General features: G+C 46.3%; 1 long non-coding RNA gene across 1 annotated transcript in view; it reads right to left on the bottom strand.

Moving 5' to 3' along the window:
• LOC138850608 (uncharacterized) overlaps positions 1-17,946 on the bottom strand; it is a 70,066-nt gene extending 52,120 nt beyond the window's left edge. The window contains exon 1 of the long non-coding RNA XR_011390590.1: positions 17,541-17,946. This is a non-coding gene — a long non-coding RNA (uncharacterized lncRNA). The remainder of the gene's footprint in view (positions 1-17,540) is intronic.
• Positions 17,947-25,072: the final 7,126 nt, after the last annotated feature.

Genomic DNA, 25,072 nt, shown 5'->3' with positions numbered 1-25,072 from the left:
GGCCCCACCAAAATATGAGTCCCCTTTAAAATGCAGGATTTAAATGAGATGAAAGCAGAAATGCGAAGCTTCACTGAGGACCCCAACAGGTGGCTAGAGGGATGGCATAAGATTACCGGCATGTTTGAGCTTACTTGGAAGGACATAGTATTCCTTCTAAACACTACCCTAACTCATGAGGAAAAGCAAATGGTGTCGCAGCATGCAATGATTATGCAAACACCTTGCATAGGCAGGATGAGGGACACCCAATCACGGAGGCAGCAGTCCCAATTAAGGAACCTTCATGGAACTATAATACCCCTGAGGGAAGAAAAAGAAGGGACCACATGCTGGCTTGTCTTTTAGCAGGTCTAAGGACAGCCAGTAAGGCAAGACCAAAGAACTTTAACAAGCTATCAATGATAGAGCAGGGACCACAGGAAAATCCAGCTGCCTTTCTAGAAAGGCTCAAAGAGGGTCTTGATAAGTATACTGATTTAGATCCTGACTCTGCTGTAGGAAATGCCATATTAGGGGATAGGTTCCTAACTCAAGCCGCCCCTGATATTAAAAGAAATCTCCAAATATCAGGGTTGGATTGAGCACCCCCTTGACTGACATCATAGAGGCTGCCTCCTTGGTCTACTTTATTAGAGACCAGGAGAACGAAGAGCAAGCTAGCAGCAGAGGTTAGGCAACAGGCCAATCAATGGCTGCTTTACACAGTGATCTGCCATCAAAGAGACCCAGCAAGGCCAGTGCACCCCAACTTGCTGATATAAGGAGCCAGGGCATTGGGCAAGCAGCTGTCGTGACAGCAACTGCCTTCTGTCAGCTCTGCCAAGAGCAAGGCCACTGGACGCGGAACTGCCCTGGGTGTCGAAGGACTCCTGGTTCAGATCCGCAGACCTTGTGGCCCCGAGCTAAAAAGCCTTTGGCTCTGTCCAGCCTCTGCCCAGCTTCCAGCTCCAGCCACTACTATTGAGGGGATGGCCTAGGGTCAGTGAAATGCAAGTTGCCTATTTCTATCAGACTCCTATTCAGCTCTCCTCCTAGTCCAGCCACTTTAAGGGTGCCTCCCTTAAAGGAGATTTGCATCTCTTGCAATTCTCTTCCAGCACCCCATGGATAGGTCTGGGCCTCACACACCCAGCCAGGCCTTAAAGGTCTATCCAATAGTATTAAGCTTAGAAAGCCCTCCCTGCCAGTTCCTAAAAACAGGGCTTTCTGTAACAGCTAACTCAGATAGTCCTGCACCTATTTGGACAGGTCCTCACTGAGGACTTAAAGGGCCTGTCTCTTGAGGGGGGTGCACAATAGTCCATAATGTAGATGGTTAAGTGTAAATGATTTGTTAGTCTGTCTCCTTTCCCAGTCTGAGACTCTAGTCTTGTGCATTGGCTTAACTTCCTAGCAAAACTAGCTACTAGATATGGGGGGGGGGGGGGGGGAGCATAGACAGTCCATTAGAGTGTTAATTATTTAACCCTTATCCTCACCCCTGGGGAGAGAAAACCTGCCCCAGAGAGGATATGGGCCATGCAACCAATTCTTACTTCTGCAAACTTCAGGCAGTCCCAGCTTTTCTCTATCAGGTTACAGGTTCCTAGATACAGGGAAACAGCACAGTTCCTAAACCAGACTCTCGACAGGCAGCTAAAGCAGAGCCCCCTCCTTTGGGGGAAAGAGCAAACCACAGCCTTTGCTCAGCTAAAGGATGCTATGACTAAAGCCCTTGTGCTAGGACTGCCAAACCCAGAGAGACCCTCCCAGCTGTATATCACTGGGAGGCAGGGAATCACCTTAGGAGGGTTAACTCAGGATCTGGGACCTGTTAAGCAACCTGTGGGCTATTTTTCTAAAACCTTAGACATGGTTGCACAAGGATGGCCTCGCTGCCTAAGGATGATAGCGCAGCTGCCTTGCTGACAGAGGAGGCATCTAGAATTACATTGGGGCAAAATACCGCCCTTTATACCTCACATCAAATAAATTCTCTATTAGAACAAAAGGGCTCTCTCTGGCTCACAGATAGTAGAATACTAAAATATCAAGTCCTCCTCCTAGAAAACCCTCAGGTAAAAATAAGGCATTGCTCTACTCTAAACCCAGCTACTTTAATGCCAGTTCCAGGGGAAAGTGGTCCCCTCCACTCCTGTACTGAGACTATAGACTTGATCTATGCCAGCAGAAGGGACCTAAAAGACAGCCCCTTGACTAACGCAGATGAGGTTTGGTTCACAGACAGAAACAGTTTTGTCAGACGGGACCTGCTTCTCAGGGTATGCAACAGTTACAGCATGGCACATTATTGAAGCGTGCTCTGCCCCCAGGAACTTTTGCTCAGTTAGCAGAACTGATTGCCTTAACCAGAGCTCTAGATCACACAAGGGATTTGTAAGGCACCTTCACTCTGCATGGAGACCTCAGTCTTCCGGTAATGTAGAAAGGGCCAACCAGGCTCTATGGAAAACATCACAAGTATAGAAATGTGTGCTTGGCGGTGTGCCAGCCACAGCGCGCCTGCCGCAGCGGCCATTGGAGGGTGAGCCAACGGCAAAAGGAAGACCTTTCTCTCTCTCTCTCACAGTCCACTCTGCCTGTAAAAAAAAAAAAAAAGAAAAGAAAAGAAAAAAAGAGAGAGAGAGAGAGAGAGAGAGAGAGAAATGTGTGCTTGGTAAGAAAGATTTAGAAGGAAAGAGTGTTGTTGGTTGGTAAGAAGGGTAAAAAGGAAAGAGCTTTTTAAATAAGGAAAGGACATGGTTTGTAAGAATCCTAATGGCTAGTTTACTCTAGACTGGAATGATGGAGTGTTTCAAGTAAGTTGAAGAGGGTGTGTGGAAGTCACAACAGGTTATGAAAGAAAGAAATATTGGACATGCTAACCACTGCTCCAGGAGGTATCTGTGCCATGTTCCAGGCAGAATGTTGTCTCTGGGTCAATCAGACTGGACAGGTACAAACCCAAATTCATACTTTTCCTGGACAAAGCCAAACAGCTCCAGGACCAGGCCAGGCAGGGCTGGGATTTCTGGCCTGACATCTGGTCATGGAAATCCTGGCTATTTCCTCTCCTTGGCCCAATAACTTCCGTAATCTTGATGCTTCTCTTTGCACCATGTGTTTTTAATGCCCTTGTTCATTTTGTCTCTAACAGACTAAAAGCTGTTGAACTCCAAATGGTCATCAGACAAGGCTTCCAGCCCATTCCATTGGACTACCTGAGCAGCCCTCTGGACCAAGCAGCACAGTCTTTCCAAGGCCACTGTTGCACACCATAAGACAGATAGCAAGAGGAAATACCCAAATCCCCCTCGACGCCCATATGCCAGCTCTGAAGAAGTTACAGAAAACGGAACTCCACCCATAATCCCAAAGAAGAATTTTGGGTATTGCCTCTTGAGGGGGGAATGTTAAGTAGGAAGTCAGTTATGAGCTTATGTGTGTGCGACATAAAGGCCTAAAGAGAAGACATCTATGTCCAGCATATGCTGCATCTCAAGGTCATCCTGATGGTGTTTCAGGGGCAGCCCAGTATTCACATCCTGCCCTGCCCTGCCCCCTTCCACCTGATAACCTGCCAGGTTGGGGGGGTGTCCCCACCCCTTCTGCCTGACAAATCTTCCACAATCTCTCAGGTACAGCCCAGTTTCTGCATTTCAAATACCCTGCTCCAGATCCCAATTCTCTAGGGGGTCCTGCCCACCCTTCCTCCTGTCTGATAATATTTGCATCCATAAAGTCCTTTGTTTCAGAAAACTCAGGGAGAAGCTTCTTAACATTTGCATCCATAAAGTCCTTTGTTTCAGGAGGAAGTGTGTGAATCAAGAACCATCTCCTTAAACCCCCCCTCCCCCAGCCTCAACCGGACTGCACACTCAGCCCTCTGCCTCTCTGCTGAGCGGCCCGCCTGGTCTGGCCGGCCCGCCTGGTCTGGCCGGGTGTACTCTCTCCATTCAACCATGTAACCTCACTCCTTCCCCCCACCCCGAGTCCAAGTGACTGGGCACTCTCTCAGTCTCAGGCTCTGTCTGGAGAGGTGCCCATCTGTCCTTACGGATGTCCCTTCCTTAATAAACCTTGCTATTTTACCTCCCCCCCAAAAAAAGTACAAAGTAGGTGTTCATGTAGTATTTATAGGATAGGATTAACTAGCATTAGTCTGGAAATGAGTCAGAAATCGGTGCCAAACTCAGCAGACTGGAGCTTTCAGAATCTTTTGTTCTCTGGCATTTTCCAGATTCTAGGTACCTCCTGTTCCTCTAGATTCTTCAGAGAGGACGTCAGTGTTTCTCTCAAAAGCTCAGGCTCGGTGGGCGCTGCAGCTCAATAGGCTAATCCTCCGCCTTGCGGCGCCGGCACCCCGGGTTCTAGTCCTAGTCAGGGTGCCAGATTCTGTCCTGGTTGCCCCTCTTCCAGACCAGCTCTCTGCTGTGGCCAGGGAGTGCAGTGGAGGATGGCCCAAGTCCTTGGGCCCTGCACTTGCATGGGAGACCAGAAGCACCTGGCTCCTGCCTTCGGATCAGCGTGGTGTGCCGGCTGCAATGCGCCGGCCACGGCAGCCATTGGAGGGTGAACCAATGGAAAAGGAAGACCTTTCTCTCTGTCTCTCTCTCTCACTGTCCACTCTGTCAAAAAAAAAAAAAAAAAAAAAAAGCTCAGGCTCCCTCAGTTTTCTGGATTGCCATTGCTTCCACATAGAGAGCTACAGTTCAGTGTGGCAATTACAACCCCACTCACATCTGGCTAACTGCCTGTCTTATAAATAAAGTTCTATTGAAACACAGGTGCATCTAGTCATTTCTAAACAGCCAGTGTTTGCTCTCACATTTCAACAGCCAAGTTGAGTGGTTTCAGCCAAGTCACAGGGTCTACGAAGCCTTTACAGAAAATATCTGCCAGCACTAATCAAGCATGATTTCTTGAACTCATTCAAAATAGCTAATGATTTCTATCAACTATGTTTGGATTCTGTTTCTCTGTACCTATCTTTGATCTGCCTTTACAATTTGACACTCTAATAGAACCTTCAGAAGAAGAGAGGCATCTGCTGCCTATATTCTTCTGCTAACATATAGGCACCTTCAAAAAGTTCAGAGATGTGCATTATGAAGAGATACACATGGGTTTCAAAAAAGAGTTGCAACAAAATACACTTACCCCTTTTACATCCATTTTCCATGAACTTTCTGAAGTTCCCTCATGTGTCTTCAGGCTCATAAAGTGCCCATTCCATGCTGTTCTCCTTGTTGTACCTAATGAAGTCCATTTTATTGCCCTTAGAAATTTTATAACATGTATTTATGGGGCTGATGCTGTGGCGTGGAAGGTTAAGCCTCTGCTTGCACTGCCGCCATTCCAGATGGATGCCCGTTCAAGTCCCAGCTGTTCCACTTCCGATCCAGCTCCCTGCTAATGCACCTGGGAAAGCAGTAGAAGATGGCCCAAGTTCTTAGGCCCCTGCACCCACATGGGAGACCTGGAAGAGGCTCCTGGCTCCTGGCTTCACCTTGGCCCAGCCCAGTTGTGGCCAACTGGGGAGTGAACCAGTGGATGGAAGATTTCTCTCTCTCTCTCTCTCTCTCTCTCTCTCTCCTATTTCTGACTTCCAAATAAATAGAATCTTAAAAAGATGTATTTCCTCTCAGCTTCCTTTCACATAGATTCCGTCTTGATTATATACTCTGCCCACCAACATCTCTTCACGATCCTTTAAGAGAAAAACACAGGGGCCGGCGTTGTGGTGCAGCGGGTTAAGCAGGTAGTTAAGCAGTTTCCCACCCAAGTGGGAAACCCAAATGGAGTTCCTTGTTCTGAAGTGGTGTTGGCCTGCCCCAGCCCCAGCTGTAGCAGCCATTTGGAGAATGAACCAGCAGATGGAAGATCTCTCTCTTTCTCTCTGTCTCTCTCTGTCTTTCAAATAAATAAGCATTTACAAGAGAGAGAGAGAACTCACCAAAGAACTCTCGGTGGCCATGTTCATTCCTTTCTTCAGGATCACTGCCATCTGTCGTATCAGAATTTTATTTTTGAAAGTCATCTGTCATGACTGAGTCTTTAGATTTGTCTCAAGATTACAGTTCTTCTTTTCATGAAGGATCGAATTCTTTTTCTTTTTTTTTAAAGATTTATTTATTTATTTGAAAGTCAGAGTTACATAGAGAAGAAGGAGAGGCAGAGAGAGAGAGACAGAGAGAGAGAGAGAGATCTTCCATCTGCTGGTTCACTTCCCAACTGGCTGTAACAGCCAGAGCTGCGCCGATCCGAGCCAGGAGCCAGGAACTTCTTCCCAGTCTCCCACATGGGTGCAGGGGCCCAAGGACTTGGCCCATCTTCTACTGCTTTCCCAGGCCACAGCAGAGAGCTGGATCAGAAGTGGAGCAAATGGGATACCAGTACTGCAGGTGGCGGCTTACACACTAAGCCACAGTGGCGGCCCCAGGATTGGATTCTTAAAAACTACTTTATAAAGCTTTGAGGGCACACCGGAAGCCCAAATATCCTTCCGTAGCAATTGTGGCCTCTGGGGCACACATCCCATTCCACTGCTACTGCTCCCCAGCCAGTCTTCCCCTGGCTCAGGATATGAGTTGAATTCCTCCTCACTGCCCCCCCCCCCTCAGATTGTGATCTTTTTGGAAATAGGGTCTTTACTGAAGTAATTGAGTTCCACTGAAGTCATACAGGTGGGCATCTGTGAGTACAGGGCTTTGAGGGGCACAGAGGCAGAGTACTTTAGAGTCTGAGGGTGCGAGGCAGAGAAAACAGCAGTGGAGGAGGCCTCCTGGGGACGTTTCTGTTGAAACTCAGACCAAAGAAAATGAAAGGCTTTTAGCAGAGCTATTCCTAGGGGTGCTTTGGAAGAGCTATGCCCATCCTCATAATTTCTATCATTCCTCCCACGCCACCGAGAAATCTAATATTAAAAAACTAACATTTACCAATACTTACCTTGTACAAAGCACAGTTCTAAGCACTTAACAATCATGAACTCATTTAATCAGCACTAGTATCCCGAGATTATCCTAAATTCATACATGGGACACCTGGGGTACCCAGAGGCTAAGGATCCCTGGCAGCACAGGGCCGACTCGACCTCAGGTCTCCAGGAGCTCTGCTTTTCCCCACCTCTCCCACAGAGAAGAGTTTGTCTTCTGGGCCAGGAAGCCTTGCCACGGGCCCCTAGTCTCGCTCAGCCACCCACCTGCTTCAAACAGATAGCCACCTTGGAGCCTCACCCTTAGAGACATTCTAGAATGCCTTGGAAGTGAGCCAAACAAAGGGGTGTGGGGAAGTGAGGGAGCTGACAGCTAGAGGGTATGAAGGTTTTTTTTTATGATTTATTTATTTGAAAGTCAGAGTTACACAGAGAGAGAGAGAAGGAGAGGCAGAGAGAGAGAAAGAGAGAGGTATTCCATCTGCTGGTTCAGTCCCCAATTGGCCGAAATGGCCAGAGCTGCGCCAAGAGCCAGGAGCTTCTTCCAGGTCTCCCATGCAGGTGCAAGGGCCCAAGGACCTGGGCCATCCTCTACTGCTTTCCCAGGCCACAGCAGAGAGCTGGATCAGAAGTGAAGCAGCTGAACCGGCACCCATATGGGATACCAGCACTGCAGGCAGCAGCCCTACCGGCTACACCACAGTGCCAGCCCCTGAAGGTTGTTTAATGAGAGCACTAATACGGGAAGGGAGGAAGGGGCAGGAGTCCACAGTCCCCCAGCCCCAGTCAGTCCCCTGAGAAAAGTAGCTTAGAAGAAAGCTTTTCCAGAGCAAGACATTGCTAACATTGGCCACATTTAAGAACACAGCCCATTGTAGCATCTGTGGAATGAGTTTACTCTTAAAAATTCGTACAGAATTGGGCCCAGCACAGGCCCAACAATAGTAAAGATTTCACTGGAGAAAAAGATATGAAGAGATTAGAAAGATCTAGAAATAAGTCTAAGTTCATGTATGGAAATTTGATATGGAGATGGCTTAGTAAATTAGGAGAGGATAATTTAATAAGCAGTACTGTATTCCTAAGTCATTTGTATAAAAATATAAAATTAGAACTCTTCCTCACATATAAAAATGAAAGTGAAAATTAAAATTTTAAACTTTGTGAAAAACAAAGAGAGCAAGGCCACTGCCAAGTAAGACATGTCAGGATGTGCCTGAGAGGGCAGTCTTGCCTAATGGTTAAGACACCCACATCCCACACCAGAGTGCCTGGCTTTGACTCCCCGCCCTAGCCCCTGACTCCAGCTGCCCACCAGTGCAGACCCTGGAAGCAGTTGGGGTGGCTCAAGTAATTCTGTTCCTGCCACCACCCACATGCAAGACCTGGATTGAGTTCCCAGCTTCTGGCTTTGGCAGGAACCATTGCCTGCATTTGGGTAGTAAACTAGGGGATGGAGGCCCTCTCTCTCTCTCTCTCTCAAACAAAACATTTTTAAATAAGAGAACCGCCTGGGTAGATGAGCCCCAGCTGAGCCTCAGCTCCAAGGCGCCTCTCCTCCCCTGGCCCTCTTCCCCTCACCTGCCATCTTCACCTCCCCAGCTTTCCTTCTACTCTCAGCACCTGCCTCACAAGCCACAAACACAATCTCTTCTTGTTCTTGGATTTTTGTTTTTCCGACTTTAACAATGAGATAAATCTCTTTTCTGCCTATTACAAAGGGTCCCACTGACACCTGTACCATGGAGGTGTTGACAGGCTAAGAAGAGCAGCGCACAGGAACTAGACTTAATGACAGTCTTCCACACACAGGAGCCTTCAGGATGAAGCCCCAAAGACGCAGGGTGCATGCTAATGCAGTTATGCTGAGGTTGGACGACACCTGGACAACCGTGTAGAAATGGAATTGGGTGGCCGATGCTGTGGCATAGCGGAGAAAGCCTCAACCTGCAGTGCCGGCATCCCATATCAGTGCCGGTTCAAGTCCCAACTATGACCTGGGAAAGCAGTACAAGATGGCCCAAGTCCTTGGGCCCCTGCACCCGTGTGGGTGGCCAGGAAGAAGCTCTTGGCTCCTGGCTTCAGATTGGCACAGCTCCGGCCATTGTGGCCAACTGGGGAGCGAACCAGTGGATGGAAGACCTCTCTCTCTCTCTCTCTGCCTCTCCTTCTCTCTCTGTAACTCTTTCAAATAAATAATCTTTTTAAAGAAAAAAATGGGATTGGACAACAAGGGCATGATCCCTGATAGTGGGCTGAGGGGAAAACCAGCAAGGCCCATCTGTTCAGGTTCTCCTTGGCCTCTCTGTGCAGTGTTCCTTCCTTCTAGGCATGTGGCAAAATTCCTTCTACAGTGGGGGTCTTAGGATCTCCTCTCATGGGAGGTTAGAGAATTTCTAATGTTAGTCAAGAACATGGCCCAGTGTGTACTTGTTGAACCAGAATACTATTTAAGGTCAGCAGAAGATTAGTGATTTTAGGCTTTATGAGGTCCTGGTTTCTTTGACCCACTTTGGGGAAGAGAAATTCTAGTGTCTGTGGCTTGTCTTGCAGGGAGCAAGAGACAGGAGGACAAGAGAAGGTCAAAGAGAAATTTTGCTTCTGGTCTATTCAACTTGCCTCACAAGGCCTTGAGTTTGGGCCTTGAGCCCCCGCAACAAGCAGTGTCTTCAATCTGGTAAGGCTGGGATCTCGGGGTCAGATCCTGGCCACAGGCCTGAACCACCCTTCCCTCACCCCAGCCTTCCAGGGTGGCCCTTGTTGGAGCCCAAGATGGAATTAATTCCTGCCTGGAATTAGAAAACAGAAAGCCTCTAGAAACCTAGATCAGACACTGGGCATGAGACTAGACACAACTGACTCCACCTCTGTCCCAGGCATTTGGACTTGCCTCACCACGTGAGGATTACCTATGCAGCTTTGGACAAGTGCTCTCTTGACCTGCCAGCTCTTGTCTTCGTATTGAAGGGACCATCAATCAACACAGCTTGGCAGTTAATATTTAAAGCGAACGGTAAAGAGGAAAGGCAATCATTCCCTTACTAAATGAAAGAGGAGATATGAATCTGAGCAACACGAACTGGCACTGATTGAAAGCAAATTACCAGCTGATTACTGGCTGTAAATACAGAAAGAGAGGCCTCAACAGGCAGCTGCATTTTTTAAGGAAGAGGGCAATTAGCGAGGGCACAGACAGGGCACTGCAAGAACAAGAGTGGCCGCTCTGGACCACCAAGGACAGGAAGGGATTTGTAGGCAGTGTTCTGCAGAGGGAGCTTGCAGGAAAGGGGAAGCCCCCCACTCCCACACTTCCAGCTGCACCTCCCGGGTGAGCCCAAAGGGGTTAAACAGCCAAACCCATTTCCGGCAGCTACCAGGAGGGGTGTTTGCTATTGCAACGCAGGAAGTAGCAATGATTTCTGTGAAGAGGGGAAAATGTTTTTTTAGGTTGTAATCAATCTGGAAGCTTCTGGCTTTCCTATCCAAAAGCCGGGCTTGAAAACCAAAGGCAGAGGTCAGACAGATGTCAGTGCAGGCTACCATCCTCAACTGCTGGCAGCTGGGCCAGTTTCTGCAGAGGGCAAGCATAGGAAGATGCAAGCCCTCCAGACAACCAAGAACTGGGAACTCCACAATGAAGAGCTTTGAACAAGGACAAGGACAGAGCAGTATAACTGCAGAAGTTAGGGCTCCTGCATGCATACAAGAGGTCCCCTCTTCTTCTGGCAAGGAAGAGGAGAGGGTTAGGCCAGCCTAGATGGAGGTGATCTGTTGGGACAGAAATGAGAGGGAAGGAAGACTGGCTGTGATTTTTACTTTGGTATGGGGAGTGAATTTGGGAAAGAGCAGATCAGGGATGCCTTAATGCAATGGGTATTGTTATTTCCATAGCCTTCAGCTGTGCCCTGCAGGCTTTTGTAATCCCCAAACAAGGCTTCTATGTGCTTCCAGTTTCCAAGGGGAGTATATGCAGTGCTGGCCTTCCAGCTACTAGGTTATCTCAGCGACTTGCCACGCTTGACTTAAGTCTCCAGCTCTCAGACCCTGGGTATGCCTCTTATTTAGGAATGAAAGCTTGGAGAGGTAGGCCACAAACCCAAGGACCACATCAGCTACAGTATGTATCTAGAAAGAATCATTCCAATGTCGCATGGCAGGGGACAAGTGAGAGTGTAGGTAAACAAATGGGGGAGGAGTAGGGAAGAGGTCTTTCCATAGCCAGATCTGCTAAGGAGTCCTCTAATTCTCTAATACAAAGGCACCAGTAGCTTCAGGTATGAACTGAAGCTTACTGTGTAGATATCATATTTAACTGTTAGTTGACACAACTAATTGTTGCATTAACTGGATACAGTTCTCAGTCCACATGTAAGGTCAGACATTGTCAACACATTTTTTATGGCCTCTATGAAACTCAGAGTCCCTTAGAGGATGCACAAAACTTCATCAGCCATCAAAAATCAGTTACTCTGGGGCAGGTGTGGTGCTATGGGTTAACCCGTGGCTTATGACACTGGCATCCCATATCAGAGTGCTGGTTGGAGTCCTGGATGCTCTATTGCTGATCCAACTCCCTGCTAATGTGCCTGAGAAAGCAGAGGAGGATGGCCCAAGTATTTAAGTTCCTGTTACCCATGTGGAAGACTCCAAGGTTCCAGTTCCTAGCTTTGGCCTAGCCCAGCCTCAGTCATTGCTGCCGTTTGAGCAGTGAAACAATAGATGGAAGATCTCTCTCTCTCTCTTTTCGTCTCTCCTCTTCTGTCACTCTACCTTTCAAACAAATATTAAATCTTAAAAAAAAAAAAAAAGAATCTGGGGGCCAGCATTATGGCAGAATAGGCTAAGCTTCTGCCTGTAATGCCGGCATCTCATATGGGCACTGGTTTGAGTCCTGGCTGCTCCTCTTCTGATCCAGCTCTCTGCTATGACCTGGGGAAGCAGAAGATAGCCCAAGCGCTTGGGGCCCCGCATCCACTTGGGAGACCCTGTAAAGGTCGGATAGGCCAAGCTCCAGCCATTACAGCCATTTGGGGAGTGAACCAATAGATGTAAGACCTCTCTCTTTGTCTCTCCCTCTCTCTATAACTCTACCTCTCAAATAGATAAAATCTTAGAAAAGAGTCTAGTGTTCTGGGGTGGAAGGAGTTCCAGGGAAGCAGTCCCTCTTATCACATGGTCTTTACCGATTGTGCAGCAATCCCTTTGTGACACACATCATAAAAGTCAGCATAAATCAGAGCATGAAACCAATAGGAAGAAGTCAAAGATTTTCTAAAAAAACTAACTGGGGCCAACTTTTGGGTGAGAACAGAAGAACTGGGTTCACTTCATCTGATGTTAACTAAATGAAAATTAACAAGACAAATATCCGGATGGCTGACTAAAAATAAGAGACTGAGAACTTCAGGGTGTGGCTAGAAGGAAGTGGTAGCCCTGAACAAAAGGGTGTAAAAAACAGAGAGGAGAGAATGTGGCGAGCTGATTCCCTAATGTGTAAGAAATATGAAGAGAACACAAGACAGGAGACACAACACAGCAATGGCTGAGCTTAAAGACTTTCAACAAAACCATCCCTTCTTGCAACATCACCACTTGTTCCCCTGCCTGAAGGACTATTGCTGAGGGTGCTGGGGACAGACGCATCTTCAATAACCCAGCAAGTCTCCAGCAAAGTAGAGGTCAGGGCCAAGTTCTCACAGACTCAAGATGTATATAATCTGCTTCCTGATGTTGTTTTTTTTTTCTTTTTAAAAAAGATTTATTTATTTATTTGAAAGAGTTACACAGAGAGAGCAGAGAGAGAAAGAGAGAGAGAGAGGTCTTCTTCCATCTACTGGTTCATGCTCCAGATGGCTGCAACAGCCAGAGCTGCACCGATCTGAAGCCAGGAATCAGGAGCTTTTTCCAGGTCTCCCATGTGGGTGCAGGGGCCCAAGGACTTGGGCCATCTTCTACTGCTTTCCCAGGCCATAGTAGAGAGCTGGATAAGAAGTGGAGCAGCCAGGTCTTGAACCGGTGCCTATATGGGATGCCAGCACTTCAGGCCAGGGCATTAACCCACTGCCCCACAGTGCCAGCCCCTCAATGTTGTTTTTCTAAAGATGGTGCAGGAATCCCAGGAAGCCTCACTGCACCCCGATGGAGTCAACCTAATGCATTGAGTCTGCTCGGCTTCATTCTCCGGGTGGAACAACACGTACCTTCACTCATGCACCACCTACAACTGCCCAGCCTTCCGCATAGTTTCTCCCCGCAGCCAGAGAAGAGGTTCTATGAGCTGGGAGTGAACATACATCCCAGCTCAGAAACCCCTGCCAGGCGTGGGATGCTTTCATTAAACCTTGCTTCTGGGCCCCATTTCGTGGCGGAGCAGGTAAAGCTGCAGCATACGACTTCAGCATCCCATGTGGGCACCGGTTCAAGTCGCAGCTGCTCCACTTCTGATCCAGCTCTCTGCTGTGGCCTGGGAAAGCAGTAGAAGATGGTCCAAGTCCTTGGGCCCCTGCACCCAAGTGGGAGACCTGGAGAAGCTCCTGGCTCCTGGCTTTGGCCTGGCCAAGCCCTAGTTGTTGCAGCAAGCCCTGGTTGTTTGGGAAGTAAACCAGCAGATGGAAGATTTTTTTGTCTCTGTATCATTCCCTCTCCCTCTCTGTGGTTGTGCCTTCCAAATAAATAAAAATAAATCTAAAAAATTGCTCCCTAAAATTCAGCTTCAAGAAAAATAGTCCTTTCCTAAAACTCATCTATGTTAATGCAATTCCTATTAAAATCCCAATGATTTTGTGAGTAGAGGTAGATAATCTAATTCCAAGATTTATCTGGAAAGAGAGAGGCCCTAGAATAGCCAAAATCACTTTGTAAAACAAGATTAAAGTGGCAGAAATCACTGTACCCAAACATTAAGGCCTAACAGATAACTGCAAGACAGAGACAGCACAGGGCTGGTGGACAGAAGAGGCTAAAAGGTCGGTGGAACCATATCAGAACCCAGACCCAGTCCCACACAAATATGCCCAATTAATTTTTGTTCTTTTTTAAACTTTTTATTTATTTGAAAGGCAAAATGACAGAGAGGAAGAGACAGAGAAAAAGAGATCTTCCATCCTCTAATTCACTCCCCAAATGGCCACAGCAGCTGGGGCCCGGACGCAGGACCCTAAACTCCATGGGGTCTCCCAGATGGATGTCAGGGACTCAAGCACCTGGGCCAGGCCCCACTGTCTTCCCAGGAGTGCCAACAGGAAGCTGGATTCAAGGCAGAGCAGCTGGGATTCAAACCTGCCCTTCGACATGGGATGTCAGTGTCACAGGCAATGGCTTAACCCTCTGTGCCATGATGCAGGCCCCACTGAATTAATTTTTGACAAGGGAAGAGAAATTCTGGTTTCTTTTTTTTAAAGATTTATTTATTTATTTGAAAGGAGGAGTTACAGAGAGGCAGAGGCAGAGAGAGAGAGAGAGAGAGAGAGAGAGAGAGAGAGAGAGAATCTTCCATCCACTGGTTCTCTCCCCAGATGGCTGCAATGGCCGGAGTTGTTCCAATCCGAAGCCAGGAGCCAGGAGCTTCTTCTGGGTCTCCCATGCAGATGCAGGGCCCAAGGACTTGGACCATCTTCTACTGCTTTCCCAGGCCATAGCAGAGAGCTGGATCAGAAGAGGAGCAGCCGGGACTCGAATTGGTGCCCATATGGGATTCCGGCACTGTAGGCAGCAATTTTACCCACTACGCCACAGCACCAGCCCTGAGAAATTGTATTTTCAATAAAAAATGATGCTGGGGCAATTGGACCTAAACCTTACACCATATAACAATATTAGCTCAAAATGGGATCATGGGCTTAAATGTACACGTAAAACTATAAAACTTCTAGAAAAGAATACAGGAGAAAATATGAGGGGACTTAGAACTAAGCAGAGATCTTGGACTTAACACCAAAAGCATCATCCATCAGTGGAAAAATGTGTAAATTGGACTACACTGACATTAAAAATATTTTCTCTGTGAAAGACTCTATAAGATGGATGAAAAGAAATCACAGGGGCTAGGATTGTGGTGTAGCAGGTAGAGCCTATACCTGTGATGCCAACATTCCATATGGGCACCAGTTCAAGTCCTGGCTGCTCTACTTCTGATCCAGCTCCCTGCTAATGGCCCGAGCGTTGTGAGGAATGATTTCTAAGAAGTGCAACTCCTTAGATTTTATTAGGATGTGAACGAGATAATGAGTTAACCTCTATGTGAACGAACACACACACAATCAAGAATACAAAGTCGGGGAGAACTGGCTATGCATAGACAGATTAAAAATAAAGTAGAGTTCCAGGGCCAGTGTTGTGGCACTGGCATCCCAAATCAGAGCACTGGCTTGAATCCCAGCTGCTCCACTTCTGATGCAGCTTCCTGCTAATGTGCCTGGGATGGCAGATGATAATGGCCCAAGTTCTTGGCTCCTTGCCTCCCACATGGAAGGTCTGGATAGAGTTCTAGGCTCCTGGCTTTGGCCTGGACCATATCTAGCTGTTGTGGTCATTTGAGGAGTGAACCAACATAAGGTCTCTCTCTGTGTGTCACTCTGCTTTTGAATAAATAAACCTTAAAAAAAAAAAAAACAGATCTCATAGCTAGGTTTGCAAGATGTGGTGGCCCCAGGACACATTCACAAAGTCTTAGAGAGCCTGGGAGAAAACATGTTCCCTGAAGGGGCACATGAACTTTGGCATCTTGGAGGACCCTCAGGAACTTATGTCTTTGGAACTCAGGTGAGCTTAGTCTGTGTGGAGCCCATACAGAGAGCCTCCTGGTATTGCTCTCGGGGTAGGGCATGCTCCAGGGGTCTCTAATGTTGCCTTCTTCCAGCCCTTCCCCACCCACTCACCAGAAATACACAGGTCTGGAAATTAGGTAGCAGCTCCTCTCAACAAGTCACCACATCATCTGTGTGTCTGCCTTCACCATCCTCCTACCCCATCCTTCACAGAGGGAAAAGGAAGGCCCTCAGGGCAGGAGGCAACATGGCTAAGGCAAAGCGGTTGGCAGCCAGGTGCGTCTGAGCCACTGGTGAGTAAGGATTTGACCACATCTCTGAGAAACGTGCAAAGGATCCAACCTAACAAAGACAATGAAAAGACTGCCCGGGGAAGGTGATGCAGGGAGCTGTCACCCTTCAGAGGGTGAAGGGGTGATTAAATCAGATCAAGGCTAGCCCAAAGGAGGTGCTGGCCAAGACGAGCTCACTCACACACAGATTTTTTTTTTTTTTTTTTGGCAGGTAGAGTGGACAGTGAGAGAGAGAGACAGAGAGAGAGAAAGGTCTTCCTTTTTGCCGTTGGTTCACCCTCCAATGGCTGCGGCCGGCGCATCGCGCTGATCCAAAGGCAGGAGCCAGGTGCTTCTCCTGGTCTCCCATGGGGTGCAGGGCCCAAGCACTTGGGCCATCCTCCACTGCACTCCCGGGCCACAGCAGAGAGCTGGCCTGGAAGAGGGGCAACCGGGACAGAATCCGGCGCCCTGACGGGGACTAGAACCTGGTGTACCGGCGCCGCTAGGTGGAGGATTAGCCTATTGAGCCGCGGTGCCGGCCACACACAGATCTTTAAGTACGACCTGCTCACCTGGTCCAGGCACCTGAGCTTCAGAGGTGGCTTTTCCTGCAAGCGGCCTGCTGAGTGGCTGCCCAGCCCCGCCCAGCCCAGCCCAGGCTCCTGAGTCTTTTATCCTTTGCTCATTTGTGTCCATTGCATACCTTGTTGATCAAAATCAATAGGGGGGCAGTTAGTGGTGAAAGCAGACTCCAGTGCACTTCCTTTCACTTCATTTCTTGTTTCTCTTTTGGGCTGAAGCCAAGCAGCTCTTTTGGGCTGAAGCCAAGCAGCAAGTATTAACATTCCACCTGCAGGGCAGGCACACACAGACACCAGGGCACGTGCTCACTGTGCCACACTCTCCTGAGCACACACGAAGGCATGCACATGTACATATTTACCACACATGCATGCACACATGCACATACTCACACATGCATACACACACTTGCACACACCGCCTAGCTCCAGCTGCCTCCTAGCTGTGCAAGGTCTCTGTGTTCAGCTGTCTTGAGGCTGAAAAGTGCTCTTGCCACTTCCATCCTAGGACAGGGCAAAAAACCTAAGTAACAGCCAGTGTGATTGAAGCAGCAAAGGGTGTTGGGAATTTCTGGAACCTCAGGCCCTGTGCTGGCGCTGGTTAAGGCCTGCTGCTGGTGTTTTGTAGGCAGCGGTCCCCTCCGCCCACCGAGTCCCCAGGCCACTTTGCTGCCTCTTGGGTTCTGTGGCCAGCTCCTTCTCAGGAAAGATCAGCTATGGCATACGCAAGCTCCCATTAAACAGGCGTTCATGGCGCTGACCAGTCCTGAGTTTTAAAGGGCCCAGCTGCCCTCCTGGGGAGTGTGCAGGAGGCCGGGCTCCAGGTGAGGCAGGAAGGCCCTCTGGTGGCCACGCGTGAGGAGACAACAGGCTCAGGGACTGTGCAGGAGCCAGCCCCTGAGCTCCTCTAACGGGCTCGACAGAAAACCCAGTAAGAGACGCCCCGAGGCCAGTTACGAAGCCCCGTCCTCGCGTCCTCCCCCAGCCGCGCTGGCCTTACCATCCCATGCTCATTTGTGCTGCCACGGTCTGTTCCCTGGGTTCCCTAACGCCAACTTCTCTAATCCCTTCTGCGCCTCGCTGCCAAATCCGTCTCCGGCACTCACTGGGGGGTCTTCTGAGAATCTCTCGGGCCTCAAGACGGAGGGCGCCTTTCCCTCAGCCCAGGCCGCTCTCACCCCGAACTTCTGTTGCGGAGTCAGTTTCTCTAGGTATCTTCTGGCTCAAACGTAGATGCAGAGGTAGGAGAAGGACGGAGAACCCCAAGTCCTCGGAGGTAAGCGGCAAGCGTCATGGCCCCCCTCTGTAATCTAGCCTAGAATTTCCTTTCCAGCCTTAGCACTAAAACATGAAGCGGAAGTCAGGGATTAAACGCCCGACTGCTGGGTTAGAATCCAGGGCCTACACTTTACGCATGAAACGGCAAGGTTCTAGCTCTTTGTTTCTTTGCACGGTTACCATGGTGACTCAGTGAGGAAGCCTGTGTATCAGAGGGGACCATGCACAGGGCTTGCCACGTCGTTGAGTCTTCAATACACGACCGCCATTATTAACAAGACACCTGGTTTGAGCACAGGCGTGCTGGTGCCTTGCACTTTCCTTTGACACTTTATATGCCTGGAGGAGGCATATAAAGTGTCCTCACCCTCCTAACATCAAGGCCTCACCTGTTCTCCTAAGCTCAGGTCAAATCTCCTCACCTGCTGAGGTAAGACTGTACCCATGTGCCTCCCAGGGTCTCTGTTGTGCTAAACAGGATTTTGTAGGAGCCCACGAGCCTGGATGGAGCATCTGCACTGGGCCCCAGACAACAAACCAGTACAGAATTTAATTGCAGTAACGGAGCTTTGGCTAGTTAACTGCTGAGGCTGGAAGCCATTAGCTGGTTAAGCCGTAACAGCCTGACCGATTGACTGACTAGGTAGCAGCCAATTAAGTTGTTTCCTGTGTCTCATTTCCGTTATCTTACAATTGCTGTGTCATCAGGTTGTTGCTTGGGCTTCTCAGAACCTGCCCAGCTGGCAAGTCATTTTGTTGTTTTGAACAAATAAACTCTACCAAATAGAATTGACCCAAGGGTTTCACCTTTAATAATTATGAAAGGTAATTTAATGGTTTATGACAGTGTGACCTGCAAACATATTGTGTAATAAATGTGACTAATATATAAATGGAGGATATTTTTACTGTGTTTGCAATCTTTATGAAAACTTTGTCTTGTAATATGTATTCATGTATTAATGGAACAGTTATTCACTTTTATGGACATTTTACTTATCTGGATAGCTAGATTATACACTCAATGAGGTTAAAACTTTTATCTTCATAGATTTTCCATAGAGTATCTGATACAATAACTTCATTATATGAGCTACTTAGTCAACATTGCCTTGGTTTAATTAATAAATGAATGAATCTTTTTATAGTATTAGCACTGTATGCTTTGGTCCCTGGAAGCAATTTTCTATTTATTATTTTATGATCTTTGATGGTCTGATTTCTATAACATCTCTGGAAGAAAAGCAAAATTTAGACCTATTTCATAGAGACTGCCTCATTGTCCACAAAAGCCTGCAAGTAAGGTGTATTACTCGTTTAGGTTACATCATCACATCATAACAGTTTCCAAATAGGATGGTATCTGGTTCAAAAAGGGCAGTTGCATATACCATTAGTTGCCTCCTGATTGTTTCTTTCCTAACAAAGAGAATTCATATTTTTAAAAAAGATTCTTTTTTTTATTGAAAGAGTTACAGAGAGAGGAGAGATGGAGAGAGAGGTCTTCCACTCACTGATTCACTCCCCAGATGGCTACATAGGCCAGAGCTGGGCCAGGCTGAAGCCAAGTGCCAGGCAATTTATCCAAGTCTCCCACATAGGTGGCAGGGGCCCATGAGCTTGGACCATCTTCTGCTGCTTTCCCAGGCATTTATCAGAGAGCTGGATCAGAAGTGGAGCTGTTGGGACTCAAACCAGCGCCCATATGGGGTGCCGGCATCGCAGGCAGTGGTTTTACCTGCTGTGCCTCAATGGCAGCCCCATAGAACACGCATTTTTGTTCAAGGCAGTCCTGTGCCCAGCCCTGAAAGATGAAGCATGACTGAGCCAGTCGTGGAACTCCAAGCTTCTTTTCCAGGTGCCCAGTTTCCCCGTTTTCCCCTTGCAGCTAAGGGTGCCCATGTACTCAGTTGGAGCCAACAAGACTTAAAGAAGAATTCTTATGGAAAGTGGTTTAGAAAAGATTTCAGTTACTTACTAAAATGAGAAGCTGCTGTCCCCCAGTTTTCTGCCTGTGGACAGTCTGGAGTTGTGGCACCCATATTTAGAATGTGAGAATCATAGAATAATCCAGAGTCCCCAAAATAAGATTTATCAAATCACCTACCTTGAGAATTCTTGTCCTAAGAGTTCATTGTTCTTATTATTTAAACCACCATTATTAGTTGAATGTCCTGTTACTATGGTCACTCCTTTGATTGTTCCCTTATACAAGAGTACAAAATGTAGGGCTGGCACTGTGGCATAGCTGGTAAAGTCGCTGTCTGTGGTGCCAGCATCCCATATGGGTGCCAGTTCAAGTCCCGGCTGCTCTACTTCTGATCCAGCTCCCTGCTAATGTGCCTGGGAAGGCAGCAGAGGATGGCACAAGTGCTTGGGCCTCACCACCTTGGAGGAAGCTTGTGGCTCTGTCTTCAGTCTGACTCAGCCCTGGTTGTTGCGGCCGTTTGGGGAGTGAACCAGTAGATGGAAGATATTTCCTTCTCTCTCTCTCTCTCTCTCCCCCTCTTTCAAATAAAAAAAATCTTCAAAAAAGTTTTGTATTAAAAAAAGTATAAAATGCAAGTCTACAAAAAAGAATTGTAGGCTGTTAATTAAAGCAGCTTACTATGCTTTCATTATCTCAATGTCAAGACCAACCCAGTCCCATCATGGTCCTTGCCTAAGTCTCCTCCTTGCTAGCTTACTAAAATGTCTTAATTTCCTAAGTCAAACACCTTTCGATGGTATATGAACAATCTAATGAGGTCAATAACTTTCCTAAGGCCTGGAAGCTAAAAAATAACAGTTAAAAATTAGAAAAATTCTACTCAAGTGCTGATCTTGTTGGAGGTTAGCCAGCTGCTAAACTCTGGCAGTGACACATATTTGCTTGCATCTGCCCACAAGCACATCAGGATGCCAAGCTTCCAAATGTAAATTTGAATAGGCGACTCATCCAAAGAACACTCATTCCTGGCTGGCAGGGCAAATGTGGCATGAAATGAAGGAAGTTTCAGTCCGCCTCACTTGCACAAGGCCTTCTCAAGGCCCTGTTTTGGACCCAGGGAATGTGTTCACATGGTCACATACCTTTGTAAAACTCAAAGTCACAGTGACCACAGTGAAGACCTCTCTAGCCTACCTGTTACACTCGCCTTTCGGTAAGGCAGGGGCTGACTGGGACTTAACTGAAGGAAGTTGAGAAGAAACATAGCATTTGGATTAAGCAGGTTATATTTATGTGGTTCAGCTCCTCATCTAAGGTATTGCTAGATAGTATGGTATAGGAATTTTGCCACAATACCCCCTTGCCAGTCACTTAGCATTTGAGGGGCAATGCCAGAGGTCACTATGGTATTGGTGAGCATTGCACATTGGGAGTCTGTGAGAAATGGAGGAAAATCAAGTTTTCTAAAGTTTGAAGCCAAGAGGCCAGTGTGTGGAGAATTCTGCTGATCTTCAGATGTGTAAAAACTATAAGCAGAGGAAATTAATAAGTCACCTAGTCAAAATGGAAATTCTGTCTTGTCAGGAATATATTGAGTAAGCAGTGTATACAATTATAAGCCTATAATGTATTTTTTTCTTCTTTGGATTAAGTCACACCAAAAAGAATTTATCAGAGTTCCTGTGTTTATAGGGCACAAGCCCATGCTAATTCCTCAATAACTATGTCTGTGTAGCCACATATTTTAAATTTTTATCTGTTTGAGAGACAGAAAGAGCTTCCATCTGCTCATTCACTCTCCAAGTGGCTGCAGTGACTGGGGCCAAAGCCAGGAGCTGGGAACTCAGTCCAGGTACTTGAGCCATCACCACTGCCTCCCAGGATTTGCTTTGGCCAGAGGCTGGAATCAGGAGTCAGATCCAAGTATCAAACGCAGGCACTCCAATATGGGATACAGATGTCTTAAATGACCTCTTAAACATAGGCTAAATGTCCACCCACCATATATTTTATGCATTCCAACATATTGGATTACATCACATCCCAAAGAGGACCAGTAGTTTAGACAAAACAGAATGAAAAAATATCCATTATTGAAGCATAACAACTCAAAGAAGCAATCCAATTATCAAATCATCAAACATACTTGAAAGTTAATCAGTGTACATAGTATAAGAACAATGTGATTACATAAGTAAGTAGCTTAATGAAATATTTAAGTGTTTAAAAAAATTCATTTGAGGGCCCGGCACCATGGCTCACTTGGTTAATCCTCCACCTGCGGCACTGGCATCCCATATGGGCTCCAGTTCTAGTCCCAGTTGCTCCTCTTGCAGTCCAGCTCTCTGCTGTGGCCCAGGAAGGCAGTGGAGGCTGGCCCAAGTGCTTGGGCCCCTGCACCTGCATGGGAGACCAGGAAGAAGCACCTGGTTCCTGGCTTTGGATCGGCGCAGCTCCAGCTGTAGCGGCCATTTGGGGAGTGAACCAACGGAAGGAAGACCTCTCTCTCTCTCTCTCTCTCTCTCACTGTCTGTAACTTTACCTGTCAAATAAATTTAAAAATTTAAAAAAAGAAAATTAAAAATTCATTTGAATTACTCCTATATGGACTTCAATTTCAGTTGATTTTGTTTCATTAAGAATTATTGATCTATTGAAATTCAAAATAAATTGTAGAAATATACAAGGGACCTTGAAAATGTTCATGGAAAATGCCTATTATGAAAAAAAGCATGGATTTCAAAATTTTGCCCCAAAATACCTTTGTATTTTAATTACATCTTTCCAGAAAATTTTTGAAATCTCTTTGTGCACGTAAAGTGATCCATTAATAAAAGCATATAAAATATTTCTGTATTTCTGTTTATGGTATTTTTCAGCATTTTAAAATTTGTAATTTCTTTTTTTTAAATGTTTGCTTATTTATTTGAAATTCAGAGTTAGAGAATGAGTTTTTTTTTGTTTTTTTTTGTTTTTTTGTTTTTTTGTTTTTTTTGACAGGCAGAGTGGACAGTGAGAGAGAGAGAGACAGAGAGAAAGGTCTTCCTTTGCCATTGGTTCACCCTCCAATGGCCGCCGCGGCCAGCGCACCATGCTGATCCAATGGCAGGAGCCAGGTGCTTCCTCCTGGTGTCCCATGGGGTGCAGGGCCCAAGCACTTGGGCCATCCTCCACTGCACTCCTGGGCCACAGCAGAGAGCTGGCCTGGAAGAGGGGCAACCGGGACAGAATCCGGTGCCCCGACCGGGACTAGCACCCGGTGTGCTGGCGCCGCAAGGCGGAGGATTAGCCTATTGAGCCACGGTGCCAGCCCCCATTCTAGTTTTGAAGCAGATCTACTTGTTGTTTTCCACAGGGATGCACAAATTTACATTTCCACCAACAGTATGTAAGGGTTCCCCTGGTCAGCATGTATTACTCTGTCTTTTTGCCATTCTGTCAGAGGTAAGGTGATATCTCATTGTGATTTTGATTTGTATTTCCCTGATGGCTAATAAAATTGAGCATTTTTCATATATTTGATGACCATTTGTATTTCTTCTTTCTATAACTGTTTGTTGAGGTCCTTTGCCCATTTCTAAACTAGATTTGTTGGTGTTTGTTGTTGTTGTGTTTTTTAAGTTGCTGATATATTCTGGAAGCTAACTGTCAGATAAGTAGCATGCGAATATTTTTTCCCATTCTGTCGATGTTTCTTCATTATATTGATTGCTTCCTTTGTTGTGCAGAAGCTTTCTGAGTTTGGTATAACCCCATGTATCTAGTTTTGCTTTTGTTTCCTGAGCTTCTGGGATCTTATCCAAGAAGTCATCACCTACACCAGTGTCTTGAAGTGTTTCCCCTGTTTCTTTCTGGCAAATCCATTGCTTTAAGTCTTACATTTAGGTTTCTGATCCATCTTGAACTCATTTTTGTAGATGGTGAGGGGTAGAATAGCTGATTTCATTCTTTTCAAAAGTTTTATTTATTTATTTGAAAGGCAGAGTTACAGAGCAGCAGAGACAGAGAGAAGGAAAAGTCTTCCATCTGCTGGTTTACTCCCCAGATGGCTGCAATGGCTATAGCTGTGCCAATCTGAAGCCAGGGGCCAGGAGCTTCTTCCAGGTCTCCCACATGGGTGCAGGGGCCCAAGGACTTGAGCCATCTTCTACTGCTTTCACTGGCCATAGCAGAGTGCTGGATCAGAAGTGGAGCAGCCAGAACTCAAACCGGCACCCATATGGGCACTATACCACAGCGCCAGCCCCCTAATTTCATTCTTCTACATATATACATCCAGTTTTGCTAGCACCATTTATTGAAAAGACTATCCTTTCCCCTGATGTGTTTTTGGCACCTTTGTCAAAAATTGATTAACTACATGCATGTGGATTAATTTCTAGGCTCTCTATTCTGTTCCATTGATCTATGTGCTGGCTTTTATGCTAGTAGCATGCTGTTTTAATTACTATAGTTTTGAAGTAAGCTTTGAAATCAGGTATTTTTTTTTAACATTTATTTAGTAAATATAATTTTCCAAAGTACAGTTTATGGATTACAATGGCTTCCCCCCCTTAACTTCTCTCCCACCCGCACCCCTCCCATCTCCTGCTCCCTCTCCCATTCCATTCACATCAAGATTCATTTTCAATTATCTTTATATACAGAAGATCAATTTAGTGTATATTAAGCAAGGATTTCATCAGTTTACACCCACATAGAAACACAAAGTGTAAAATACTATTTCAGTACTAGTTATAGCATTAATTCACATTGGACAACACATTAAGGACAGAGATCCCACATGAGGAGTAAGTACACAGTGACTCCTGTTGTTGACTTAACAAATTGACACTCTTGTTTATGGCATCAGTAATCTCCCTAGGCTCTGAAATCAGGTATTGTGATGCCTCCAACTTGGGATGAGTTTTTTTTGTGTTGTTTTGTTTTTTGTTCAGGATCACTTTTGCAATTCTGGATCTTTGTTGATTCTATATGAATTTTAGGATTGTTTTCTCTAATTCTGTAAAGAATGTCATTGGCATTTTAATATTGATTGTATTGAATCTGTAGATTGCTTTAGGTAATATATACAGTTTAAATGTAATAATTCTTCGAATCCATGAGCAAGGATTATCTTTTCTTTTTCTGTGTCCTTGATGATTTTCTTCATCAATATCTTATAATTTTCATTGTGGACATCTTTCACTTCTTTGGTTAAACCTATTCCTATATATTTGTGACTTTTTTTGTAATTATTGTGAATGGAATTTCTTTCTTGATTTCTCTTTTAGCATGATTATTATAGGTATATAAATAAGAAATAATAAATTGCTATTTTTGTA

The sequence above is a fragment of the Oryctolagus cuniculus genome, chromosome 7 (genome assembly GCF_964237555.1).
Source record: "Oryctolagus cuniculus chromosome 7, mOryCun1.1, whole genome shotgun sequence".
Classification (NCBI taxonomy): domain Eukaryota; kingdom Metazoa; phylum Chordata; class Mammalia; order Lagomorpha; family Leporidae; genus Oryctolagus; species Oryctolagus cuniculus.
The sequence above is the reverse complement of the archived record's forward strand: the minus strand, read 5'-3'. Positions and strand labels throughout refer to the sequence as shown.